General features: G+C 49.9%; 1 protein-coding gene across 15 annotated transcripts in view; it reads right to left on the reverse strand.

Moving 5' to 3' along the window:
• The window catches only part of DAB2IP (DAB2 interacting protein), a 245,549-nt gene that overhangs the window by 62,158 nt on the left and 168,034 nt on the right, over nucleotides 1–15,357 (reverse strand). The window contains exon 1 of one of the 15 annotated variants that reach the window (XM_054848439.1): nucleotides 15,226–15,245. The exons of 13 other annotated variants lie outside the window; for them this stretch is intronic. The gene's annotated coding sequence lies outside the window, so the exon portion shown is untranslated. Of the gene's footprint in view, nucleotides 1–3,359; nucleotides 3,428–15,225; nucleotides 15,246–15,357 lie in introns of those variants that run through there. One more of the 15 variants, XM_054848441.1, reaches the window with a different exon arrangement.

Raw genomic sequence — 15,357 nt, forward strand, 5'->3', positions numbered from 1 at the left:
CTCCAACTCAGAGAATGCAGCTCTCCCCGGATATAGACTGCTGGCGGGAGGAGGAGGGCACGTGCACTCAGGAATCGATGCTAATACCCTAAAAAATTCATCTCTGAAAATTACTTCAATGGAATAGAAATGATTTTATATAAATCTCAGTATAGCAAGAGCTGATAAAGTATAACAGTGATACCTAGAGCAAGTACAGCCTGAAAAAAAAAAGGCTTTGTCTTTTTTACACAGGGTTGGTGCGGCCACTCTGCCTTTTTGTGCCTCAGTTTCCCAGCTGTGGACACAGGCTGTTACATCAGCGAATGTGTGAAAGCTGCCGGGCTCTGTTAAGAGCTAGTTACGGTTACACAGGACTGAGGATAGGATGTGGCTTCCCGAAGATGAAAACTCAGGCTATTCTACTTTAAATGAGAGTCATGGTTTGTGATCTGAAAATGCAGTCGGGATGGCACTCTCCAGGGAAGGGAGGGACAGGCTCTTATCAAAGCCACGGTAAGCGTATTGGGCTCTGAATGCATTTACAAATGCGAATGTGTTTGTCCAGAGTGTGCCTTTTGGTTCCTGCAGGACAAAGCCAGCCATGGTGGCAACGAGCTTTGCAAATCTCAATCAGACCTCAGAAGTACAAAGTCTCTCAACCTGGCTGAATAACAGATTAATTAAAGAAGATGATGAGCAGCTGACCGTTCACTCAGGGAGCTGCAGACCTACAGCCTCCCGTCGCTCCGCCTGAGCCCTGGCAGGGGTGACCTTGCTCCTGCCCCGCTGAAGTCCAGTCCCTTTACTCGCGTCTAGCCCTCGCCTCTGCACAGACCCTGGGGAGGGGGACGTGGAGCCAGGCTGCCAGCCTGGAGGAGAAGGGGCTGCAGAGCCGTTACTGCAAACGCAGAAGCACAGTCCCGTGTTCTCCGCGACACACGTCGGCTCCAATTTACCCTCAAGCCTAGAGAGCAGACGGGGTGCCGGGTTCTCACACCCATCTTCCCTTCGAGGGATGAAAGCTCAACTCTAAATTTGGTCTCGGCTCTCTTTTTAAAGGGTAGTCTGTGATAGCGAAAGATAACAAGTTCAGAAAACCCTAATTGTCGTTACCAACATAGAAGCTTCAGAGAGGTCAACCAACATTTGTTTTCCTAACATTTGATTACTTATTTCTCTCAGAGAGATGAAATTAGACCCAGTCAATCCTTCTGACCAGAAACACTTTTTATCACCTTCTGGATGAGACGTGAAGAGATTCCTGAGGGAGCCTGGTGAGCAGCCCTGTCTGATACATGAACATCTCCATCCTCATCTACTGCATGAAGGAACCAGAAGGGACTTTGACCAAAAGCTTCATACTGCAGGAGGGGAATGGAGGCAGGAACAGGGACAGCTCTGAGCCCCAATTCAGTAGCTGCACAGGAGAAACAATTTCCTTTTGTAACCACGTTATTTTAAATCAATCTGGTTAGACAGATGCAAAGCACTGACACAGATGCACTGAGACTGGTTTGATCCTCGCCTGAACAGGATTAACTTGCCTCAGTTATTAACCAAATTAAACTCCAGCTCATCTTCATTGCAAAAATGGCTGTATTTTGCACTGATAGTTGCGTTGTACAGAATTTTTACAGAGGCATGGTCTGGGAGGGTTTTCCTCTGCAGTAGGCATTTGGGGTCACCACACAGCTCCCCACAACCTGGCTTGGCCTCAGTTAACTCCTCTGAGGTAGAAGTGTGCCTGCCTCTTCTGCAATTTTACTCCGCTCTTAATGTGTAAACCTACAGGTTAGGCCATTAGCCTGTACTGATCACAAGAAGAGTTAAAACCATGTAGATGCACTACACTAAAAGCCTGAGTTGATGTAACTAGATTAAGTTAAAATAAACATAATTGCATGGACCTACTTTTTTCTGCAGATCTAGCCTGGGTTCCACCCCTTACGCACCGTCCTGACTCCTGCCTTTTCCACTCCCTGTCACTGGCTTTGCTTTGTGGTTCCCCAGCTCCGAGGGGTTAAATCTGCATAGCAGAAAACAAAAATTCGTATCCTGCTTTCTTCTCAGAAAATTCAAAACATTTTGATCCGGGAAGTTAGGGGTTAGATTTTGTTCTTGCATTTGATTTCTTAAAACATTGACTTCCACAAATATTCTTCTTCCTCTGCTGGAATAGAAAACCGTCCCTCAAGAGGGAAGAGCCAGCAACCCTCTCTGCCCCACTCCCCACCCCTGAACTGCCACTAGTCCAGTGCCACTAAACCACTTGTTCTTATCCTGACAGATGCCAAGCTTAGGTCAAATCCCGGGGAATACACAGGGCCAGCGTATGTTCACATTAACCAAATTGCAATCTGCTCCTGAGCTGATGAGGCTGCCCCGGATTTACACCATCACAGCTAAAAACGGACTCCGTTTCGGAGGGCTGCGTGTCCGTGGACAGCATGGCTGAGGGCTCGGTGAAGGGCTCTGCGCCTCCTCTGGTGAGAAATAAGGTGAGGCAAAGAGAAGGGGCAGAGTACAATGGGCCATGGAGTTCCCACCCCAACCAGGGTAACACCTCCGGCACGCTGGGGAGGTTTAACCGGCGCAGGGTTACGAAGGTGCCGGACTCCCATCAGCTGGCTGTCAGCGGAGTGATTTACTCTGCTAACGCAAGCTGTAAATCGGTGAATCAGAACCCACTCCACTTGGGGAGGCAGCTGGCAGATTTGTAGGTTTAAGCGGCTGTGAAGATCAGCCTACTTCACCGAGCACGGCCACGCTGGCCCAGGGAGCTGAGCTGCCCGTGGCAGAGGCTGCCGACAGCACGCCAGCATCCGCCCCGGCACGTGCGCTGCCGGCAGCTCCCCTCGCTCGGCTCTGACCGCGCCTGCCGGGCCCCCACCGTCAGACAGGGCACGCACGCAACGGGTCCCAGAAAGCTTCTCCAGAGCCGACAGCTAGGGACTGAACAATGCCAGGGCAGGGTTAAGCCAGAGTGGCCCAAAGCACGAGGCTGAACTCTGGGCTCCAGCTCTGCAAATTCCTTCCCAACATCCACTGCCCTCACTTTGCCCTGTTCCCTCTGCCGCCGCCTCTCCTCACTCCCTACACCTCGTTTCCCAATCAGACGGGAACGCAGGTAGAGGGCCTGAAAGAAAAACAAGCCCCTAGAAACGCAGAGCCGCCCAAGAAGGTGGGTCCCGCAGCATCCGCGGAGCGGGCACGGCTGGAGGCAGAGAGGCAGCAGGCTCCCAGAGGGTACCGGAGCCTGCCCTGAACTCCCAGGCGCAGTGGCCAGCACCGCAGCAAGGAAGCCAGAGAGGGGAACAGCGGGTGGGGTGCCCGGGTGGGCTCCGGGCGGGCAGTGCCAGCAGACAAGCGTGACTCACCTTCCCCCGGCGGCAGGAGCCAGCTGGCCGGCACTGTGCCGCCTCCTCTCCCTGCCAGCCTCGCAAGCGAGAGGCCGGATGTCTTTATATACCATGTCAGTGGATCAAAACTGAAAGCAGCAGGTTAGTTCCCAAATGAGCAACAGCACTGTAAACACCGTGAAGCAAAGTCCAGCCCAGCCCAACCAGTCGCAACTGCTTTGCACTTGCCATCACAAACACGAGCCGTAAGCCACTGCGGTCACCAGTCCTGCACAAGCAGCATTAAAACCTAAAATGGCTTCATAAAATAACTGGAGCCATTTATAAAGTACACGCTGCGTGGCCCTAGATTGTACCGTCTCTCCTTCCCAGGACAGGGCTGACCCCCAGCCAGCTCCAGATGTCTGTGTTACAGGGCTGGAGGCAGAGCAGGATTCATCCGGGCGACACAGGCGCTGCCAAACGCTCGCGATTCAGCTGAAGCTCCCAAACCAGTTCTGGTGAAAGGGGAACTTTTTCCAGCACAAGCTGTGCCACCTCTCCGGCCAGCAGCCCGGTCAGGAGCCCGGCCAGCAGCCCAGCCACCGCTCCCCGGCCAGCTGCCCCTGCCCAGGCTGTGAGGGGAAAGACCTTGGGGGTCTTGGGACCTTGGGACCTTGGGCACCTCATACAGTGCCACTTCTCCAGTGCTCCTCAAAAGCTGCAGCTGGCCATCTCAGTCCACACCGGTTTCAAACTGTGAGGTGAAAACCTCCATTTCCTATTATCAGCCCCCTAGTAGTACTGCTCCCTGCCTGTGCCGTTTTTATAGCTCCCTGCCTCCATCTCCCACACCAGTACAATTGCTGCTAGCTTCCGAAACCCAGACACACACACAAACACACTCGGGAATGGTCTCGCTGGAGGTGATCACGTGAGGGGTGATCCACGCCAGGCCCTGGCTGGCTCTGCGCATGCCTGCGGTGTCAGGGCCATCCTTCCATTAGGAAATCATCAGCTTGTCAACAGGAATTACATGAACGGACCCTGGCTGGTGATGAGTAACTGAGACTGTTTTGTGACTAAGTCACTCCATAACCTCCGGTCATATCTCACTTACAGAGCACGAGGATGACAATTCAAATTGCTGGGCTTGTTCGGCATCAAAAGGGTGGGACAGGGACAGTACTGATAAAATGCAGTCTTAAGAGAAATTAAAACAATTGCCAAGTGAGAAAAATGTTCCACGGTATCTTCACTTCTCCTCCGGACACTTGAGAAATGCACAGCTGATGAGGATCTGGTTGGCTGATTACGGGGGTAAAGCAAGGATAATTCGAGCCCATCTCCCCTGATGCAGAGGGACGGGTTAAACGCTCGGCGCTCTCCAACCCACACGCTTCTGCAAAAACCAGCTGCACCCGCAGCTGCCATGCAGCGTATAGACAACGTCGGAAAAGCTGCCGAGCACCTTCTCTCTGAAGTGCCCACAACGCACACATCCATGTTTACAAATGATGGGATAATAACTTAAATTTTTGTTTAAGGGTTTTTTTAGTTTAGCTTTTTATTTTTTTATAAAGAGGTTAGAGCTGGTGGAAAGTGTTACCCCAGTCCCTGGGCAACAGAGCGATGTAGTTGGGGCTGGCAGCAGCAGCATGGGCTCCCCAGAACGGATCTCCGGGGTTCACCTCTGGGAGGGAGAGCCCAGGCCTGCCCCCGCTCTCCTGCCTACCTGCCCTGGCGGACCCCAAGGATGGCGGCGCCAGGCAAACACTGTTTTTTTGGGTCCCGGTCAGAAGCACTGGTCACTAGCACAGGGTTACATGTGAGCCCTCCTGGGTGAGAAAGGACGCAGCCTTTGGAGCAGTCCAGTCCCTCGGACAAAGCGCATTTTCCTAAGCGTACACATTCCTGCCGAGGTTGAATTAATGACACTCTTTAGCAAAGCTGCTTGGGATGATGAATCATTTTGCTCCCCTTCTGTTTTTATTTTAATAATGACCAACGTAATTGTCTTGACAAAAGGAAAACAGCGCTGGAAGGAAGCTCGGGGAGGAAACCCGAACGCTTGTTCCAATGCCCGCCTGCGATGCGAGGTCAGTCAGACAGCGCCTGACCCGGGTCGTCTTCCTGCTCAGACAGAAAGCACCGAGGATGCAGCAAAGGACTGAACGTTAAATCTAAGTCTGAACGCTATCGTTTGGAACAAGGCAATGAAAAGAAAAACCTGCATTAGGTTGATGTGCAATTTCCACCTTTGACATGTGGCTTCCCTTATACCATCCCTTATACACTTTATTACCTTATACGCTTTACGAAACAGAAATGCTTTTAAATGCCTTCGACTGTAAATCCAATGAGATCCCAAGTGGAGCCAGAAAGCCACTTGAGTTGTGCACCATAAAGACTTCCACGATGTAAATTAATAAGTCTCTCTGAGGATTGGGAAGTGTGCCACATACAGCATTTCTGAGTCCACAGCCCTTTTATCTAAGTTGTTTTTTCCTTTATCCTTGTCTCACTCCATGACAGTTTTGAGATTTTTGGCATCGTAACTGCAGCCTGGCTTGTCAAGCTAAACATCAACAGAGACTTTATATGTACGTGAGAAATGAGAATAGAGATAAAAATAATCATTAACTCTGCTTTTAGAATTCTAAACAAGCAAAACAGCTGTGTTCCAGTGAAGGAAGAGGTTTGAACCATTTCTGATCCACATCTGTTTCACACTGTCCAGTATCACTGGCTTCAGTGGAATTACTCCTCAGGAATGGACGGGAGGGCTTTCCTCCTCCGCACGGTTCTCTTACCCCGACAACGCCGTATTTGGGCTGTGACCTCACCAGCAGGTAGCACGGTGCACCAGGAGCAAACTGTCAGTGGGAAGAGTCGGTGCTGAGGATGGATGCCCCATCTGTACCCCATGGAAGGGGTGGCTGGAGCAACGCCGCTGCTCCTGGAGCGCACCCGTCCGTTCAGCTCCTGCTGAAAGCACTCCAGGGGCTGAGGCTGCTCCGTGGTGCAGACCCAAGCCCAGTAACTGGGAACAACTGGGAAAGTCACCTGAGAAGCACATGCCCGATCCACCCTGAGACACGGACATGGACCCTCTCGGGGACCTCAGCCTTCCAAGCATGAGTGGGAGCAACGTCCATCCCTTGGCGTTCACGGGGCTGGAGAGCTGTGCGGAGACTTTCGTGCTTCCAACACGATGACGCTGCCTTGCTCTAAATCAGATCCAGACAAACTGTTTCTCGGAGACCATCCCAGCTTGCTGCAAACACTAAAACAAGTTTGGAAACACTGGGAACACTGGACTCCATTAAAAAGAGGCGATCCGTGCCAAGGCTGAGAGAACAAGAGTGTGACCTAGCGGGACTGTCTTGGCTTGCAAATGGCTCGTGGACAAAGCTCTCTCTTTCTCCCTTGCTTTTCACCATTGCCAATCAGTGCCCTGCTCCCTTTATTCTGGCAAGCGTCTTAGGTAAAACGTACAAGAATTTCTCTCCATGCCAGTGAATTTTAGAGGAGAAAATGGCAAGCGGCGCTGGGTGACAAGCCAGAGTTCAGCAAGGCGCCCGAGCAAAATCCTGCATACATGCGCAGCAGAGAATGGACCAAACCACTGCAAAACTACCACTGTGCAGAACACCACCTGGGCCCGCTACTGCAGAATGCTGCAATACTTGTGCCACACGCTGAAGAAATTTTAATTATAAATAGGAATAATAGGCATGGGCCAGCTACTCACCCACTGCACGGTACTTTCCCCACGCTTTGAAATAAACCTACTAAAATCAGAGATGTTCAATGTCCATTGTAAGAATGCTAAAACCCCCAGCTACTTTGGCAATTACTATAAAATACTTTCAGGCAGTTTTAAAAGGCATTAGTAAGATAAAACGAAGAAAAGAAGTATTGCTTTTAAAAGGTATGTTAAACATTCGCCTTATCATCCAGCCACTTTATTTTAATGAGGTTTGTTTTACTTCTTCTGGTATTTGCTTTGTCGCACAGTGTAAGTCCCTGAGTATTTCTGTCAACGATAAATGGTTTTGCTTGAGCAGGTGGGGGCCGAGAGTGCTGGTGGGCACCGGCCAGGCAGGGCACGCTGGTACATGCAGTTGCCACTCGTGCCCCGTATCACTGTGGGCAAGCAAAGCCTCTGCTTCCATCACACAAAAGCTTTGAGTCCTGCAGATCAGAGGCGTTAGGAAAGAGCCACAAGCCGATCCCACAAGTGGAAACACAGCTACAGGATTTTTATTTATGGTGATATTAAATATGTAACAATCATTCCCCAACATCAGAGTAATAAACATCACTGCTCCATCTGATCTGAAATCAGCAAGCGTGCTTCTCGCATTCACAGAGAGAGACAAAATGCTAAATTATTGATGCTTTGAATATGAACAAATATAGAGAAATAAGTTAATTCGGTACAATGCAGCAGAGCAGATTCAGGGCAGATTATTGTACATCCTTCAATCAAAACATACTCTCCCATTACTCTGAACAATTGTTTCTCCTCCAAAAAGTGGGTTAAAGAATTCTAATTAAGGGATCAGCAGAATCGTTTCTGACAAGTTTTTTTAGATCTGACTACACATGTAAAACCACCACCCCTCTAAATCCTTGAGCATTTATTGGGATACAGCACCAGGGCTGTGCGCAGCACGCCGACCGCAACAATCAAATTAGGAAAGTAGTGGTTGACTGACTTTCCAGGACACGAGCAGATTCAATTGGTTGGTAGGAGCAAACATATTCCCAACTATGTTCTACAAAACTCCTTCTAAAACCAAACAATTCTATCATCGTGGTCACTAAACACCAAAGAAGCAGAGGCAAAAAAAATTGAACCTTTCTGCCTCATATTTGCACTTCTCCTTATCACTAATCGTACTGTAACAGACTTTTCAAAGCCAGTGTCTGTCTGTCTCAGCAGAGTGATTTATCCTCCTGCCCTGTTCGTCACAGAGTGGAAATAACCCTGCAAATGTCAGTCAGAAGTCACAAAGCTGTCACACAGCTATAAAATGCCGCATCCACACAAACACCGGCACGAGCTGCAGGACCTGCCCTGTGCCCAGAAGCGGGCTGTTGGCTCAGCCAGTGTAATCACAGCCGCGGTGAGGACAGGCATTTCTGAGCGCTGTCACGCAGCCGGTGACACAGGCAGCAGCACCCACGGGCACCGGAGCCCCGAGCCCCCGCTCCTGGCACAGGGCTGCAGCCCCGCGGGGGTCCGGCGGTGGCACAGAGCCCTGGCAGTGCGGGGTGCCACGCTGTCCCTCCAGCCAGGCCGGCCTCAAACCACATCGTCTTCTGGACTAGGTGAGTCATTGCAAGGACAACCAAAAATTTTAAATCCAGCGTCTTCATTGTACCTGCACGGGTTTCTTTATGTTTTATTCAACATTTCCCTGCCCATACAGAAGGCTGTAAATACCAGCACCTTAATGAACTTGCATTATAATCATTATAGCTATTAACCAAGGAGGGCTGTGAAGTTTCGGGGCTGTTGTGCAAGCCTGCACTCTGGGGAGCTACAGAACCAGCCACAGTCTCATCCTCATGCTCTGTCTGAAGCAGAGGAAAAGTTCTCTGAACTTGGGGTCCTGTATGGCGGAGCTGTGCCTCAGCTCTGCCACTGCAGGATTTTAAACATCCCAGAAAGCTCAGTCATTAAATGAATGAAAGATACTCCACGGCTACACAGAAACCTTCCTACTTTCCATATAAATGCAGAATCACTATTACACCTTCCACGCTGACCTAGGGCCAGTATTAGCCAAGTGTTTGTCATGCTCTGCTGACAGTTCCAGCTTGGCAGGAAAAAAAATCCACAGGGAAAGCGGTGCAATTGCAGGAGGAATGACAAGAATTCTGGGACAGGAGTCCCTTCGGGAACAGATTTTTCAGGAACCACATCAAGCCCTCTGCTACCCACGCGTGTGTGCATGTGATAGGGAAGGGGATGAGATGAGAAAGAGGGGATGAGAGCTGTCCTTCAATTTCTCAACAGTTTCTTAACTTAAATCCTTCATTCTGAGCATAAGTACTAAATCAGGCTCAAGGCAGGAAAAACTTAATTAATCAGAGGTAGCTAAGTTCAAAGTGCGCCTGGGGTCAGCTTTATTACTCTCCTTTGCTTTGGAGGTACAGGGTTTATGGATAATCCCTGTCTGCTGCAGAATGACGGCTATGTGGTGCCTAGTATTTTCTGGCGGTAACTAAATTGGAAGGTCTCCTTTCTTTCCACTCATCTTTTTAAAGCTTAATATTGTCACTGAAATATAACCAAGGGCTGTATATAGCACGAGGGGTGACATCATGTACGAGGTCCATGTAGCACCTTGCAGACTCCCCTAACTAAGGCTTTTGAACGCGTGGTTTACGCCGATCCCAGTGAAACCGAGAATTACTGGGGATGAGCAAGGGCTGTGTGGTACCCCGCTGGGTAACAGGCCAAGGAAGCCCATCGTCATCTGCTTATTTAATGTCCCCACATCCACAAATCTACTGTTCAATCCAGGGAACTGAAATCACCATTACAAACACTTTATTATCTGTGCAGACAGAATCACTCAAGAATTTAACCAATACCAACAGCCGTCAGTTAACTGATTAAATACCAGCAACGGTAATGCCATCGAAAGCAAAACCAGGTCTTTGTGCAGTACCTGGCTCGGCAGGCACACCCTGCACGCCGACCAGGGGCCTTGTACCGGCCTACAGACTCACGTATTTTGATCCCTTTCACCAGAGCTGACACATGTTCCCTGACAGCACTGATAACGAGCAGCCGGCCTCTTATCAGACATTTTTCTTGGGTACAGACAACATAGCCACAGTTTCTGTGTTGGGAGAAGGGCGCACAGGGGGTTTCTGTGCCCAGCAGTGGGTTTCCCCCCGGGCTCGGGGAAGAAGGGCTCTCCCACAACACACGCACCAGAGGTACTTGTTTCTGCTCCACAAACCCAGCTGCTGCCTTGGTGTCTGCCATGATTCCCGGCCAGCTGCCAGCAGGCTGGGGTAATTTATTTTTCAGTCCTGGAGACGTTTGGCTACGGATCATCCACGCAGATTTGCAGAGTGTTTTGACTGGGCATAGCAGCCAAGCTGGGAAAGTGCCCACCTCTGCTCCATGGGATGACCCGAGTCTCCATCCAGAGAGGGGTGGGGGGAAATGTCACCCGCTGGGTCGTATTCAGCTCGATGCTGGAGCGTTGTGACACTCGGCTGGCTCAGTCTACAAGAACAGACTGAGGGGCACGAGGACTATACGTAATTCAGAGTGGGTACGTGAGAAAGACAAGAGCTATTCAAGCTGCAGGGCAGCACTGGTGAAACAAGTGGCTAAAAACTGGCTGTGAATAGATTCAGACTTGAAAATCAGAAGAGGGCTTTTAACCACGAGAGAAGTGAAATTTGAGATCAGCCTTCTCGAAGGAGGGAGAATGGGGGAGAAAACCTCAGTGATGGTAAGATGGAGAAAATATGTTTATGAAGGATGTTCTAAAACACGCTCGTCAGGAACAGAACAGGTCTGGATCTGCTGAAGGAAGAGGTCCCTTCTGGTCATATGGAAAATGGCCCGCCTGGTCTAATGATTGCCTAGGAGAGTCTCTTTGGCATGCACAGAGATGTACAGCCAGTTCTCGGATATCCTTCCTGGAGGTCTGGTGAAGAAGGACAAGTTGAGACAGAGGTATCCAGCATAATAGCTGTTCCCAACTACCGCAGCAGCCCTTGCATGAGGAGCGCACATCAGGCCAATCCGGGAGGCTGCGGTCAGCTAGTCTGAGGCTGGATTAGCTCCTGTCCCATAGAGTCAGGCAGGAACGTACATATGGGAGAGGAAGAGCCACGTTCCCGTCAGCCCCACAGCTGTCCGCTGACCTTGCCCGGCATCTAACTCCATGGTGCGGAACGGCTGAATGGGAAGAGCCGCTGGTCCCCGGCCAGGAACAGGCAGGTGCACGGGGCTCCCCAGGGGCTCCCCACAGCACCCTGCGATGGGATCCGCGCCAGAGCCCCATCACCAGCCTCGGCCAGGGAAACATTTGTTGGACCTGGCATGGTGAGTTCTACCCCATGCCTAAATAGTAAAGCCAGCATTTAGTTCCTTCATCTCCACACGAAGTATCTCATTTCAATTTAATTTCACAGTTGTAATGGATTTTTCAAAAATATTCAAGAACATATTTACTTTCCAACATCTTATTTCCTTTCACATTTGAAAAAACTTTCTATCTAATCCCCCAAGTCATCCTACAGTCTGAATAATTTCAGGTTTTTAATCAATAGCTGTCAGACTTGTCAAATTACTTTAGGGACCACAAAGCAATTTTTAAACATTCATAAACCCTCGTAGAACAGTTAAGTGCACTGAATTTTAAAAGAAAGAGGAACTGAATAACACTGATCAAATAGGATTATATTCTGGCAAATTATAAATTAGTTTTTTATGAATCATCTCACAGCTACTTATCTAGTGTCAGGCTTCTACTGCTGTAGGAAGGAGCGACTGTTCACCTCTAGAGAAAGAAGCCTTTTCTCTTTTGCTTCCAGCCCTCCTAAGCAGGAGCAGGGTGCAATGGGGTTTTTTGTTGTCCTTTTTAAAAGCAACATCGTTATCTAGCTAGCTACCTTGGGGTTCTCCACATCATCCTGCTGCCTAGGCCAGACATGGCCAAGCTGCTGCTCCGAAACTGTACAAATGCCTCTTGGCTCCTGGCATCATTCCCAACTCAGTCTTTGCTTCCCAGTGTGCTTCTGGCACGTGAATCTGTCTGACATGTCAGTTTAGAAATGGGGGTCAACGAAAGTTCTCAATTTATTGGACATCTGTACCCAAACCACAGCTTGAACCCTTTATGGGGACGATTTTCCACATTGCACAAAGTCAAACTGTTAGATGGACGTGGGAGCCTGTGCTGCTGTTGCCTGTTTTGTGCCTGTTCTAGGAATAAAGAGAGATCAAGAACGTCTGAAGAAGTCGAACATGTTTATCCAGAAATGACTTTATATATAACAGTCCCACCTCATCATCACAGCGTCTTTCTTAAATTTGAGGGATGTGGCCTGCATAGGGGAAAAAAACCCGGAGCTTCATAGCTACACCAAGAATCTTGGAAGTCTTCCAGGAAAAAGTACGGCTCAGATCAAAGCCGGGATGAAGGATGATCAGAAGGAAGGAACGTTTCAGCTGGCCACATGCAGACTAACAAGTCCGAACCCTCCGCCCTCCCCCTTCCAGCTGAACTTACTCTTCCAGTGCCTCAGAGCCACCCCAAACATACCTGCTCCTGTTCCCGTGAGAGACCGTCTCCCTCTGTGGCAGACCTCCGTGCATTTCGATTAGGAGAGCTGAGCACCGGTGCAGAGCCCACATGGAGCCTCACCGGCCCCGAGGCCGCACTGAAGGACGAGTCGGACTCTGTGGCACTGGATGCACCATGGCACCAGGGAAATTCCCATTCCTTGGCTGCTGAAGACAGGACGGGGCAGGACAGTGTGCTCTCCTGTGGAAGAGCTGCCGACACCAGGGATTACGGCTCAGGTAGGGGCGCGGGAGCCAGGCAGCCCTGCAGGCAGGGCTGTGCGGGACGCATCCTGCCTGCTGCAGGCAGGGCGCGGGGGGACGCAGGGCTGCTGGGCACACGCACTCTGCTACAGCTACACGTCCAGTACAGACATGGCCATGAACCGGAGCACAGGCCTCCGAAGTCCGTCTTTGGAATGATTTACCTTACCCTACGCCGTGTTTCAGCATCGTTTGCCTCCTCTCCCTTTCCCGGAGCTCCGGCACACGCAGATGGGTGGGTGCAGCCAGCACCGTCAGTTCTGCGAGTCGTGCTTCCTATCCCGCAGACTGCTGCTTCCTGAGGCATTAAATACATTCCCTGGCTATCTGCAACCGCTGCAGATGTCCTTTGCCAGAGATGTGCAATTTTATCTGTAAAGCCTCTAAATACCAAACAATGACTGCTTTTAACCTTTACGCTGGTTTCTGGTTTCCCAAAGGACTCTTGCTGTTGCCATCTTAATCAGCGCAGTACTGACAGCAACAGCAGAGACCCATCTCACACAGTCGCGTTGCTGTACGCCGACAGCCCGCAGTTGCCGTACGCTTGCCCAGGCTCAAATGCCCCAGAGCGGAATATCCAGCAAACGCAGATTTTGATATCCAGCTGACCTAGTTTTGACAATGGTTCGATGTCTAAACCATCGCTCTGGAAGCTGAACCTGTCCCGGCTTTGGGAAGCCGTGCTCCGAGAGCCCAGGTGGCCAACATCTGCCCCAAGTGCCGGCTCAGCCTTCGGCTGGGCTCTGGAGAGAATTAACACCAGCGGCTCCGAGCGGGAGGTGGGAGAGGACAGCGTATGAACTGCTGGCTAGGCCACCTCGGAGGAAATGTGGGATTGCCTGACTGTTTAGAGTTGCTTTTTTTTTTTCATAGTTCAAATTGAAGATGCAAAATTACTTCTCAATGAGAACATTTCAGCAAGTTCAGATGTTTTCAAGGCTTACTTTGCGTTTCTTAGTGAGGTGCTTAGTAGGTTTGTCAAGCTAGACATCTCAGACATCAAAAGTCTATTATTCTCATTCAGCTTTCCCAGTATTTAGCTTATTGCTAATTGTTTGCCCAGTGAACTAGAAACCCAAACACACTCAAGCACACTGTGCTAACATACAGAAGCTCATACAAACATAAGTGCAATTACATATATTGTATGTTCTAGGCCAGGACAATATAGCCTCAAGATCTAAATAGTAAAGAACTGAGCAGATCAGTTCAGCATAAATGATGGAGCTAACTTTTCCTTTCAACTTAAATGATTAACCCTTTGAATTAAACTTTATAAGGATTCAAACATTTCATTATTTTGCATTAGTAATAATAATAATAATAATAAAATCAGAGTGCTTTTTGTCTTGAGATACCCTGCCCAGGAATTTGTTAAAGAACGTTTAATTACAAGGCTATTTCATTACATGTAAAAATTAAACTAAAGACAAGAGGCTGTGATTTTGGGGGGGAAGAAAGAAAAAGAAAACAAGGAACATAGTGGAAAAGAGGCACTTACAGGCCATAAAAGGAGATAGAGAAAACACCCTAAGAGAAGCACTGAAGAGCAATTTCTCCTCATATTTAGAGAAAGAAACTTGCCGGGACGCCCCCAGCGCGGTCCCAGCACACGTGGCACGGGCAGGACTACCCCAGCTCAGCCCGGGACCTGCACGGAGCCGGGGAGGACCGGCCAGCACCCATGGGCACCCTGCGGGTGCATGGGCCATCCTGAGGCCACGCTAGCACCCACGTGCCATGCCGTGCTGTGCCGTGCTGTGCTCTGCAAAGCTGCACTCCCACTCCTGCCAGCCCCCGTCCCGCAGCTCAGCCCTCTCCTCCCTGTAACTACAACCAAAGTCAGAATTAAAATGATGGACCTCAAGGAGCTGCGGGTACCTCAGGAAAGCTGGGCCCCGCTCGCCACATCTCAATAAACCAGCGTTACTGGTATTTGAAATGACCAGAAGTCCCTCAGCATTTTGCATTCTCCTTTCGCCTCGGAGACTTTCCCACACAAATAGCTGTCTTTAGGTACGGATTTGCTCAGCACGTAGCAGCAACAGGACGGGACTGCTGTGCATGCTTGGCTGTAATTCAAAGAAGTAATTAATAAATAACATTAGTGACCATGGGGGGCACTGCCAATATGAAAACTACTCAACTTAAAAATGATGAGACAGGGCAGTTTGAGTTCTGGCAGCTGCCGGGGTTGGGTTGTGCTTTCCCTCCAGTGACAGACGCTCGGACTGGTTGTACCGACGAAACCGGAGAGAAGCCGACCGAACAAAACACTATCAAGCAGACAAGGGGGAAAAAGCTTACGAAATGTCGTAAGAAAGCTGAAACAACTTCTTTGAACATGAATCTTCAGTTGACTGTAGTGTCCTCGACCCGTTTCAGCATCAGCTGGGTGTATTTGCCTCCCCGGGAGGGGAAACCAGAGGCAGCAGCGAG

This window comes from Grus americana, chromosome 20 (assembly GCF_028858705.1).
Source record: "Grus americana isolate bGruAme1 chromosome 20, bGruAme1.mat, whole genome shotgun sequence".
In the NCBI taxonomy this organism is placed as follows: domain Eukaryota; kingdom Metazoa; phylum Chordata; class Aves; order Gruiformes; family Gruidae; genus Grus; species Grus americana.